A 12,377-nucleotide genomic window follows, 5' to 3' on the forward strand; every position below is an offset into this window, starting at 1 on the left:
AAGGGCCTCGACAAACTTTGGCATCAAGATTAAACACATCAGGAGTGACAATGGAACTGAGTTCAAAAACACTGGTCTTGATGAACTTGGTATTACTCACGAATTGTCTGCTCCTTATACTCCTCAGCAGAATGGTGTCGTCGAAAGGAAGAACGGGACTCTGGTTGAAATGGAAAGAACTATGCTTGAAGAATATCAGACTCCTCGTCGCTTCTGGCCTGAAGCAATCAACACTGCATGCCATATCATCAACAGGGTATATCTTCACAAATTCCTCAAGAAAACCTCATATGAACTCCTCAGTGACAAGAAACCCAATGTAAGTTATTTCAAAGTCTTGGGTGCAAAATGCTGGATTAGAGATCCTTACCATAGCTCAAAAATTGCACCTAAGGCACATGAAGGTTTTATGCTCGGTTATGGAAAGGACTCGCACACCTACCGAGTGTTCAACACCTATCACAACAGAGTTGTTGAGACTGTAGATGTGCGGTTCGATGAAACTAATGGCTCGCAAAGAGAGCAATTGCCTTCTGATCCAGATAAGATGTCTCCTGAGGAAGCAATAAAGCTTAAGCCTACTGAAGACATTGTCCCCACTGACGAAATTGGTGAAGAAACGATCCCCATCGCTGATAAAAACCAAGAAGATGCTCCTGAGGAAATTGCAACAGCACCACTTCCTCAGCCCAGACAAAATCCTCAACCAGCACATCCGAGGATTGCAAACGAAGTAGAACTTGACAAAATCCTCAACGACATCAACGCGCCAGGTCCTCTCACTCACTCAAAAGCTTCACACTTAGTTAACTTTTGTGGGCATTTCTCCTTTGTATCCATCATAGAACCCTCAAAAGTAGCTGCGACTTTTCTGGAACCGGAGTGGATCCAAGCCATGCAAGACGAACTTCTTCAATTCAAGCTGAATGATGTATGGGAGCTCGTCAAACGAACAGATCCTCGCAAGCACAACATCATCGGCACCAAGTGGATATTTCGAAACAAGCAAGATGAGGACGGTCAAGTGGTGAGGAACAAGGCACGACTTGTAGCCCAAGGCTACACCCAGGTTGAAGGAATAGATTTCGATGAAACTTTTGCACCTGTTGCTAGACTTGAAGCTATTCGAATACTACTTGCTTATGCTAATCATCATAACATCACCCTATATCAAATGGATGTGAAAAGTGCATTCCTCAATGGTAAGCTTGAGGAAGAAGTATATGTTGCTCAGCCCCCAGGTTTTGAGGATCCAAAGAATCCAGACAAAGTCTTCAGACTTGAAAAGGCTCTGTATGGCCTCAAGCAAGCCCCTCGGGCATGGTATGATACATTGAAGGAATTCCTCATGAAGAAAGGCTTCAAACCTGGTTCACTCGATCCAACTCTTTTCACAAAATCCTATGATAATGAGTTGTTTGTATGTCAAATATATGTTCATGATATCATATTTGGCTGTACTGACAAAAGATACAGTGATGAATTTGCCTACATGATGAGTGAAGAATATCAGATGTCCATGATGGGGGAGCTGAAATTCTTCTTAGGTCTTCAAATTCGTCAACAAAGAAATGGAATCTTCATATCACAGGAGAAATACCTTGTCACGCCCAAGATGCGACCCTATCCTCAATTTGGCACGAAGGCCTCGTCAGGGATAGAAGCGCATCTCGTCGTGTCGCAAGAATGGATATCGTTACAAGTACATGTACTGAAAAGAAGAGATATATATTCAGAGTTGGCTTCCACTCGCCACAAGCTACATCAGAGTCACATCAGTACATTACATAATCATCAAGAGTAAGAGCAGAGTCCGACTACGGACGAAAACAAACGACAAAAGAAGAACGACGTCCATCCTTGCTATCCCAGGCTGTCGGCCTGGAACCCATCCTAGATCGATGAAGAAGAAGAAGAAGAAGCAACTCCGAATGAACTATCAACGCGCTCACGTCGAGTAACCTTTACCTGTACCTGCAACTGGTGTTAGTAATCTGTGAGCCACAGGGGACTCAACAATCTCATTTCCAAAGGTGTCAAGACTAGCAAAGCTTGTTAGGTAAGGCATGGTTAAGTGGTGAGGTTGCAGCAACGGCTAAGCATATATTTGGTGGCTAACTTACGAGTACCAGAAATAAGAGGGGGAAGATCTACGCATAACGGACGTGAACTACTGATGATCAAATGAATGATCCTGAACACCTACCTACGTCAGACATAACCCCACCGTGTCCTCGATCGGAGAAGGAACTCACGAAAGAGACAGTCACGGTTACGCACACAGTTGGCATATTTTAATTAAGTTAACTTCAAGTTATCTAGAACCAGTGTTAAACAAAGTTTCCACGTTTCCACATAACCGTGGGCATGGCTTTCCGAAAGATTTAACCCTGCAGGGGTGCTCCAACTAGTCCATCACAAATTACCACAAGCCGCATAGAAATCCTCAATCACGAAGCTCGCGATCTCGTCGGATTCCCTAGAGGAAAACCTCAACTCTGAGATTACCCAAAGCATCACCGGAATCCCGATGCACAAGATATTCCGTCAAAGGTAAAACTAATCCAGCAAGGCCGCCCGACGTGTCGACGATCCCGATAGGAGTCGCGTACCTCGTTCTCAGGACACGGCGGATGAGCTAGACGTCGGGATCGCTAAACCTCCGGGTGACCAGAGGGGCGCCGGACATCGCTCAGGTGGGGCCAACACTCATGAGGAGCACTGGCCCGGGGGTTGATTAAATTTCCTCGGGTTAATTACTCCCTATGCAGTTCATTAGTGATTAGGCAAATGTAGTACCAAAGTTGGGCCCTGCCAGACCAGCTTTAATCTAAAACGAATTATCAAGGGGGTCCCCATAACAACCCCGATCGTGTTAGGAGCGCTCATTTATGGAACATAACACCGGTAGTCGGAAACTAAGGGGGGCAAAGGTGGAACAAAACACCAGGCTAGAAAGGCCGAGCCTTCCACCTTTTACCAAGTATATAGGTGCATTAAATTAATTAGCATTAACATATGGTGATATAACAAGGGACCCATGTTATCACATGGAAGCATCTGCACCTGCAACTAGCAACGCTAACGACAGGGTTAAGCAAGCGGTAACATAGCCAATCAGTGGTTTGCTAGGTCGAACAGGTTGAAGGTATTCATGGCATTGTTGAGAGGCTGATATTTAACAGGTGGTAGGCAAAAAGACATAAACGGTAGCAACGACATAACTAGCATGGCAATGATAGTAATGGTATCTGGGGAAATGATCATCTTGCCTGAGATCCCGCTTGGAAGAAGAACAACTCGGTGAAGTCAGCGAACCAACGTAGTCGAACGGGTCCTCACATTCCGATACGCTTGCGGAACTCTATCGAGACGGGCAAACCGGAAATAAACATCAACACAAGTATTCACCACCACAAAGCAAGACATGATGCAACCCTAATATGATGCATGAACAGGTCATCGATGCACGGGATGGCACGGCAAAACACCTCACACATACACTACACATTAAATGAAGCTCGATATGCAACGGGTTGCATATCGACGAAACTCCACGTTCAATTATTTAATTCACTCCCGTTAATTATCACGGCAATATTACATTGTGGTAATCATGGCAAGGGTGAAGCGATGATCCTACAAGTCATCCTAGTCGACAACACGTCGGACTTTGAACGGAGCTACGGCACAAGAACAAGCAACACAAAATATATATGCCATGAATGCGTTATGCATGCGGGTTCAAACATCACGACAAGGAGGGAAATAACATGGTGATGCCATGGCGAGCGAGAGGAAACCATGGCGGCAAATCGGAAACGATGCCACGACAACGTTCCGGTCCCGATAACTCGAGGAGAAACCGGTGCCAACGTATACGAACGCGTGCGGGAACGGTAAATAAAGATGGGGTGATCCCGTATCTCGGGTTCCCATGTGTCGAGGGCTCGACGAAAAAGGAAGGTGATGTGCACGGCAAATAAACGGTGCAAACAAACGGTGCATAAATACGGTGCATACATGCATTCGACTTGTACAACACATACATCCGTACATCACTAGCACACGGTACACGACATGTCCCATCGGTATACCTTCGACGCGTGCGAATCGGAGGGGTTCGGTCGAAGCGGACGTCGTGGTCGTCGTGGAAGTAGTCGTACACGCGCCGGTGGTTGAAGTAGTGGTACACGGTCTCGTCGACGGTAGTCGTACTCTCGGCGTCGGCAGACGGTCTTCGGCGTCGGTAGTCGTTCACGAATCCGTGGATGTCCGGGGGTCGTCGGGGCGCGTGGTACTCGGCGATCTTGTCGGTTCCACGGGGAGGGGAACGGCGCACGCGGCGACGCATGCGGCACCACATCAAATGCACCGGCACCGGCAGGCATCGGCAAGAAGCACGGCAACCAAGCCGCAACCTACGGCACTAGTAAAGCAGCTAGCAACCACGACAAGCGGTGCAGCAGAGCAAAACGGCAGTCTAGCAGAACAACTAGCACTAGCATGCCGCAACCTACCACTAGCAGCAATGCAAACTAGCAGCAGCAAAGCCAGCTACAACAGCAATCGCACGGTAGCGGCGCAAGCACGGCAACAACAACTACAGGCAAGCTAACGGCAGCAAGAGCAAGCTAGCTTGCAACTAACAGCAACAGGACAACTCGCAACAGCACTGGCAACGACAGCTATCGGTAAGGGCAGCAGCAATCGGCCACGGCAACAACACCAGCTAGCTGGCGGCACCTAGCAAAGCAACAGCGATGCAGCATGCATCAGGCAGCAGCTATCTACAGCGACTACACAGCAGAGCAGGCAACGACAGCTATCGCGGGCACAACAGCAACACTTGACAGCAACAACGCACGGCAGCAGCAACATCTCGGCAACACGGAGCAACAGCGGCAGCACACTACATCACGCGACAGCAACAGCAAGCCAACGAGAGCTAGGGCGGCGCCGGCGAGCAGCAAGCAGGAGGCCGGGCTTGGAAGGGCGGCCCGGCACGCGGCAGCAGGGCGACCCGGCGGCGGGGTGAACGGCGAGGCGGGGTGGTGCAGCGAGCACGAAGGCGAGGAACTAGGCAGTTGTGGCCGGCGGCGGCACGGGGCTGACGGAGCTGAGAGGAGGGCGGCGCTGGGGCGAGAGGGGCGCGGCGACGGACGGAAGGCACGGGGCAGTTGGCGCGGGGCTGCCGGCGCGGCGCTCGAGCAGGGGAGGCCAGGTCGCAGGGGCGCTGGGCGGCGGCACGGTCTCGGGGAAGAGGAGGAGCAGAGGGGCGAGCAGCACGGGCACGGCGGCAGGCGCAGCACGGGGGAGGAGGAGGCGGCGGCGTAGCTCGGGCAGGACAACGGGAGGCCGTGGACAAGGCCATGGCGCGGCGGCAAGTCGGCGGCAGGGCGGCCTGGAGGTGGGTGGCAGCAGCAGAGGGACTCGGGCACAGGGGGCGGCGTGCTCGGGAGCCGGCGACGGGAGGACAAGGCGGCGCCGCGACGCGGGAGAAGGAGGGGCACAGGAACGAGGCGGGGGAGAGGAGGCTGGCGAGGGATGCGGGCTAGGTCACGGGGGGAGCTGGGCGTGGCCGGCTGGGCTGGCTCCCTCCCCCTGATGTTTTTTTTTTTGAAAAAAACCCTTAAAACAGAAATCTGTCAATAAGAAAGATCTTTTCCAACGAAATAAAAACAAACTAAAAATAGTGTCTTTTACCCCTTTAAAACAAACCCCAACTATAAATAGTTTGGGCTTTTTCTTAAACAAATAAAATGAAACCCTTTTAAGATTTAAAATTAAACCCTTCTTAAAAGAATTAAAAAAACCAAAACCCTTTTAAGATTTAAAAATCAACACCCTTTTGAAGAATTAAATTAAAACTCTTTTAACAAGAAAAATAAAATAACCCCTTTTAAAGGATTAAATAAAACCTCTTTATTTAAAGGATAAATAAAAGCCTTTTAAAAGAGAAATAAAATGGGAGGGTTTTAAAATAGAACAAACGGTGAGTTAAAATAAAACCTAAGGGTTGCCCCTACATTTAATAAAAGGACTTTTATTGAAAAGAGACTTTTATTGAAAAGAAGAAGACGCACCCTTTTAAATAGGGGTTTTTAAACGAAGACTTTGGCAAAACCACAAAAACGAAATGAGAGAGGAGAGAAGGGGAGAAGGTTTAGGTCGGCGGTACGGGGTTTAGCGGTGGCTCTCACGCTCCCTCTCTCATCACTCCAACAAAACAACGTCACTCACGAAGCACTAACGCCTAACCACACGGAGCAACAAGCAACACCGACAAGACACCGATGACATGATGCCATGCATGATGCAATGATGCAACTACATGACGATGCAACGAATAAAAACTAAACACACGACGGAAACGGAATAAAGGGGGAATCTTCTGGAACATCGGTCTCGGGCTGTCACAACTCTCCTACACTACAAGAGGATCTCGCCCCGAGATCCAATAATGAAAGGGGGAGAGGATGAGAAAGAACCAGAGGTAAAAACTTAGTCACTTCTTCGACAAACGAGTGAAACCAACAATCCTTGAAGGTTGCAAGGAGATAAGGACTGACATGAGAAAGAAGCCAGAATTCGCGGAAAATTTCGGCAGCACTTAATGGGACAAAAAATTCGATAAGATGGAAGAAATAGACAATAAACACAACAAACAAGTAAATAGAATAAGAGAACACCATGATCTTGGTAGAAAAACAAGATTGACCCAAAAGAGCAACATCACAATGCCTCCGGAACAAGAGAATATGAACTAGCTCATACGAAAAAAGATAATGAAGAAAAGAATGACAACTATCATCACAATAGAATTGAAGAGCCTCCGGATAGAGAATTGACAGAGTAGATGGAAAACCAACAACGAAAAGAACAAGATAGTAGTGGGCTTATGAACATCATCTCAACAAATATGAGGTGACAAACAACCACTAAAAAGGAACAAGGACAGATGAAAGCAAAGGATATGAAAACTTCTTACACCGAGAGGATACATTGAGAACTGGGATTAATGACAAGCATCATGATAGCACAATCCATAGGAAAAGCTTTAGGTGAAATCGAAACCAAGATAGCTCAATGAAGGAATCATGGGTTGAAATGTCTCATGATCATACAATTGGTGGTTTTAATTATCTCATTCCTGAGAGGAAAACTCTTTGAGGCTCCCACACTAACAAGAAGGCTATAATACCACCTCAAGGATAAAGGAAGAACAAATGCACCAAAAATGGAAGAGAAAGAATACTTGAGGTATTCCAACAGGAATCTTGAAGAACACATGAGAATGAATCACATCATTGATGAACCACCAAGAAGGACCACCGTATACAAATGAATGGTGCAAAGACATGAAGGTGGAAAGAATAAGATTATGACCTTGCGAGGATTTAGATGAAGCCTCACAAAGAGATATTTGATAGAACTTGGAACTCCGGAAAAGAAAAGATAAGAACACTTGAGAAAAGGAATTGATATCATGAGCCACTCCGGAAGAACGATTGAAATCACTTGATGAAGTAAGAATAAGAATTATGTTAAGCTCATTCTTCATCAAGTTTAATTGATGACAAGCAACGGATTTAACATACCACTTATTCTTCTTGAAATGATCTTGAAGAGACAGAGAGATAAGCACCACTTGAAGCATAATTGAAGGAAGCACCGGTTAGAATTCACAATTGAATGGGAACACCATGAATTAATGGAGAAACATGAGAATGAAGAGCTCATGAGCCACCTGAGAGAAAAACTTGAACAAAGCCCGGAATAACCGAGAGACGAACGGAGAGGCAACAATGGAGAAGAATTGAGGATGAAAGCTGAAAGCTGAGAACGAAGAATCTTCTGAAATGATGGCCTTCGGAGGATCGAGAAAGAAAACAACTCAGAAATGCATCGGATAGCAAGAAGCAGATTCTCATGAATGGAAACAATTGAAAGGATAACACAAGCTGAGATGATATCTTCAAGAGAATGGACCAAGATTCGAGAGAAACACTCCTTCGGATAGCAAGCTGAGAATGATGATGAGAACAACACCAAGAATACCGAGACACTCCAGAATAATAAAGAATGCACGGTTGAGCCAAATATGAGAATTGCTACGAATAGACCTTGAAGAAGGGATATGACTGATGAAATTCATACTTACGTCATAGTTGAAAGAATTAATGATCTCCGGGAAAGGATTAAAAGAGCCAGGAAAGATCCTGGGAAAGAACCTGTGGGTTATGGGCCCACTCAAAGAAAATCACCGTTGAAACAATTGCTAGAACGAGAGATATTGCACCGGAATAAGAAAACTAGATGAGGTTAGCACCCCGAAATAATTAAAAGAATTGAAAATGAGAAACTACTGAAATATCCTTAACACTCCGGATAGAAAGAGAGAGGAATGAATAACAAGATAGGCTCATAAGAATTCCCAACATAGGAAAGAATTTAATGTTTGAAAAGGATATGATGAACCTGGATAACTAATTAAATTCACCGGTAAGGAAGACCAGAATGAACAAAGATGAACATGAAGCTCCTGAGGATCTTCACAACGAATCACCGGATAAGAGAGAAAAGAACACATAGCGGAAGCACAATGAAAAGAAACTCTTGGATGGAAATTGAATCACTAAGTAAAGGGCGGGAGGGTGGGGAAAAACAAAGACAACTCGGAACAGATGAGACAAACTCCGGTAAAAATTGAGAGAATGATCTGCAACATTCTGAGAGGATTGAATTCACTGAAGAGAAGCACACTGGTTGGAAAGAATTGATACGATGACTCCGGTTGAAAGGAATTGATAAGACAACTGATTAAGCAAAAGGATTTGCATTCTCACATAAAAATATGAGAACACCTCTTAAAAAGATCTGAAATCACCACTTGACATCGAAGCAACACGAATTACCATATTTCAACAAAACAAAGGGTGTGGCTTACGAAACAAGCCAGAACAAACTCATGAGAAAGATTTCCGTTTGATATTTTCGTGGACAGGATCGCACGGGCACGATTTACAGAAGCCATCAAGTGCAAGGCAGTGCACCTGACATACGAAGCGTCCCCGAGTCGTAGCAAGCTACAAGGACTCTTTAAGACACAACGTGTACTACTGTAAGTCGACCGTGAACAAACGAATCCACTAGATGTCGAACCCCAACCTAACATCATGCATTTGTTGGAAGATTGTCCTATAAGCAACTACTTGAATTCCCACCTATGAATTCCCGAAATACCTGGTCATGCAATCTGGTACACGGATACAAGGAGTAACATCACACAACTCCTATACTAAACCGTCACTTGTATCACATCCGTCAACACACGACCAGAATCTCGGACCTTCATCTAAAACAGACCCTCGTGATCACAACGATACAAAGTATGGCAGTACCCCCGAACAATCTACACCAGTACTGGGGACATCAGGGTTATCTCGCCACTACTAGTATTGAAGCAATTACGAACATCCTTCGTTCTGAGATACTAAGAAATTTGAATGATAACGATGTGCTCGAGAATCCCCTGGAGCTCAACTCCCTGGAAGAAGATCAAGTCAGACAGGAGGCACCAAGACAGAACTCCGTCACATCGGCATCATATAGATCCCAAGAATATCCGCGTGATCCTAAATTTTTTTTGAGTGGGAAGAGGAGTAGAGTAAATTATTACGTCAAGATTCCTCACCAGAGCATAGAAGAGGAGAAAAAAGAATCCTACTCTCTGATATATAACTAAGACTCAAATAGTTTTTCACTAGACTCGACTCGGCCAAGTTCGATCAATCAAGGGGGCTCCTAGGTCGGTCCTTGCTCTGATACCAACTTGTCACGCCCAAGATGCGACCCTATCCTCAATTTGGCACGAAGGCCTCGTCAGGGATAGAAGCGCATCTCGTCGTGTTGCAAGAATGGATATCGTTACAAGTACATGTACTGAAAAGAATTGATATATATTCAGAGTTGGCTTACACTCGCCACAAGCTACATCAGAGTCACATCAATACATTACATAATCATCAAGAGTAAGAGCAGAGTCCGACTACGGACGAAAACAAACGACAAAAGAAGAACGACGTCCATCCTTGCTATCCCAAGCTGCCGTCCTGGAACCCATCCTAGATCGATGAAGAAGAAGAAGAAGAAGCAACTCCGAATGAACTATCAACGCGCTCACGTCGAGTAACCTTTACCTGTACCTGCAACTGGTGTTGTAGTAATCTGTGAGCCACAGGGGACTCAACAATCTCATTTCCAAAGGTGTCAAGACTAGCAAAGCTTGTCAGGTGAGGCATGGTTAAGTGGTGAGGTTGCAGCAGCGGCTAAGCATATATTTGGTGGCTAACTTACGAGTATCAGAAATAAGAGGGGGAAGATCTACGCATAACGGATGTGAACTACTGATGATCAAATGTATGATCCTGAACACCTACCTATGTCAGACATAACCCCACCGTGTCCTCGATCGGAGAAGGAACTCACGAAAGAGACAGTCACGGTTACGCACACAGTTGGCATGTTTTAATTAAGTTAACTTCAAGTTATCTAGAACCAGTGTTAAACAAAGTTTCCACGTTGCCACATAACCGCGGGCACGACTTTCCAAAAGATTTAACCCTGCAGGGGTGCTCCAACTAGTCCATCACAAATTACCACAAGCCGCATAGAAATCCTCAATCACGAAGCTCGCGATCTCGTCGGATTCCCTAGAGGAAAACCTCAACTCTGAGATTACCCAAAGCATCACCGGAATCCCGATGCACAAGATATTCCGTCAAAGGTAAAACTAATCCAGCAAGGCCGCCCGACGTGTCGACGACCCCGATAGGAGTTGCGTACCTCGTTCTCAGGACACGACGGATGAGCTAGACGTCGGGATCGCTAAACCTCCGGGTGACCAGAGGGGCGCCGGACATCGCTCAGGTGGGGCCAACACTCATGAGGAGCACTGGCCCGGGGGATGATTAAATTTCCTCGGGTTAATTACTCCCTATGCAGTTCATTAGTGATTAGGCAAATGTAGTACCAAAGTTGGGCCCTGCCAGACCAGCTTTAATCTAAAACGAATTATCAAGGGGGTCCCCATAACAACCCCGATCGTGTTAGGAGCGCTCATTTATGGAACATAACACCGGTAGTCGGAAACTAAGGGGGGCAAAGGTGGAACAAAACACCAGGCTAGAAAGGCCGAGCCTTCCACCTTTTACCAAGTATATAGGTGCATTAAATTAATTAGCTTTAACATATGGTGATATAACAAGGGACCCATGTTATCACATGGAAGCATCTGCACCTGCAACTAGCAACGCTAACGACAGGGTTAAGCAAGCGGTAACATAGCCAATCAATGGTTTGCTAGGTCGAACAGGTTGAAGGTATTCATGGCATTGTTGAGAGGCTGATATTTAACAGGTGGTAGGCAACGAGACATAAACGGTAGCAACGACATAACTAGCATGGCAATGATAGTAATGGTATCTGGGAAATGATCATCTTGCCTGAGATCCCGCTTGGAAGAAGAACAACTCGGTGAAGTCAGCGAACCAACGTAGTCGAACGGGTCCTCACATTCCGATACGCTTGCGGAACTCTATCGAGACGGGCAAACCGGAAACAAACATCAACACAAGTATTCACCACCACAAAGCAAGACATGATGCAACCCTAATATGATGCATGAACAGGTCATCGATGCACGGGATGGCACGGCAAAACACCTCACACATACACTACACATTAAATGAAGCTCGATATGCAACGGGTTGCATATCGACGAAACTCCACGTTCAATTATTTAATTCACTCCCGTTAATTATCACAGCAATATTACATTGTGGTTATCATGGCAAGGGTGAAGCGATGATCCTACAAGTCATCCTAGTCGACAACACGTCGGACTTTGAACGGAGCTACGGCACAAGAACAAGCAACACAAAATATATATGCCATGAATGCGTTATGCATGCGGGTTCAAACATCACGACAAGGAGGGAAATAAGCATGGTGATGCCATGGCGAGCGAGAGGAAACCATGGCGGCAAATCGGAAACGATGCCACGGCAATGTTCCGGTCCCGATAACTCGAGGAGAAACCGGTGCCAACGTATACGAACGCGTGCGGGAACGGTAAATAAAGATGGGGTGATCCCGTATCTCGGGTTCCCATGTGTCGAGGGCTCGACGAAAAAGGAAGGGGACGTGCACGGCAAATAAACGGTGCAAACAAACGGTGCATAAATACGGTGCATACATGCATTCGACTTGTACAACACATACATCCGTACATCACTAGCACACGGTACACGAGATGTCCCATCGGTATACCTTCGACGCGTGCGAATCGGAGGGGTTCGGTCGAAGCAGACGTC

Source organism: Hordeum vulgare, chromosome 1H, assembly GCF_904849725.1.
Source record: "Hordeum vulgare subsp. vulgare chromosome 1H, MorexV3_pseudomolecules_assembly, whole genome shotgun sequence".
In the NCBI taxonomy this organism is placed as follows: Eukaryota; Viridiplantae; Streptophyta; class Magnoliopsida; order Poales; family Poaceae; genus Hordeum; species Hordeum vulgare.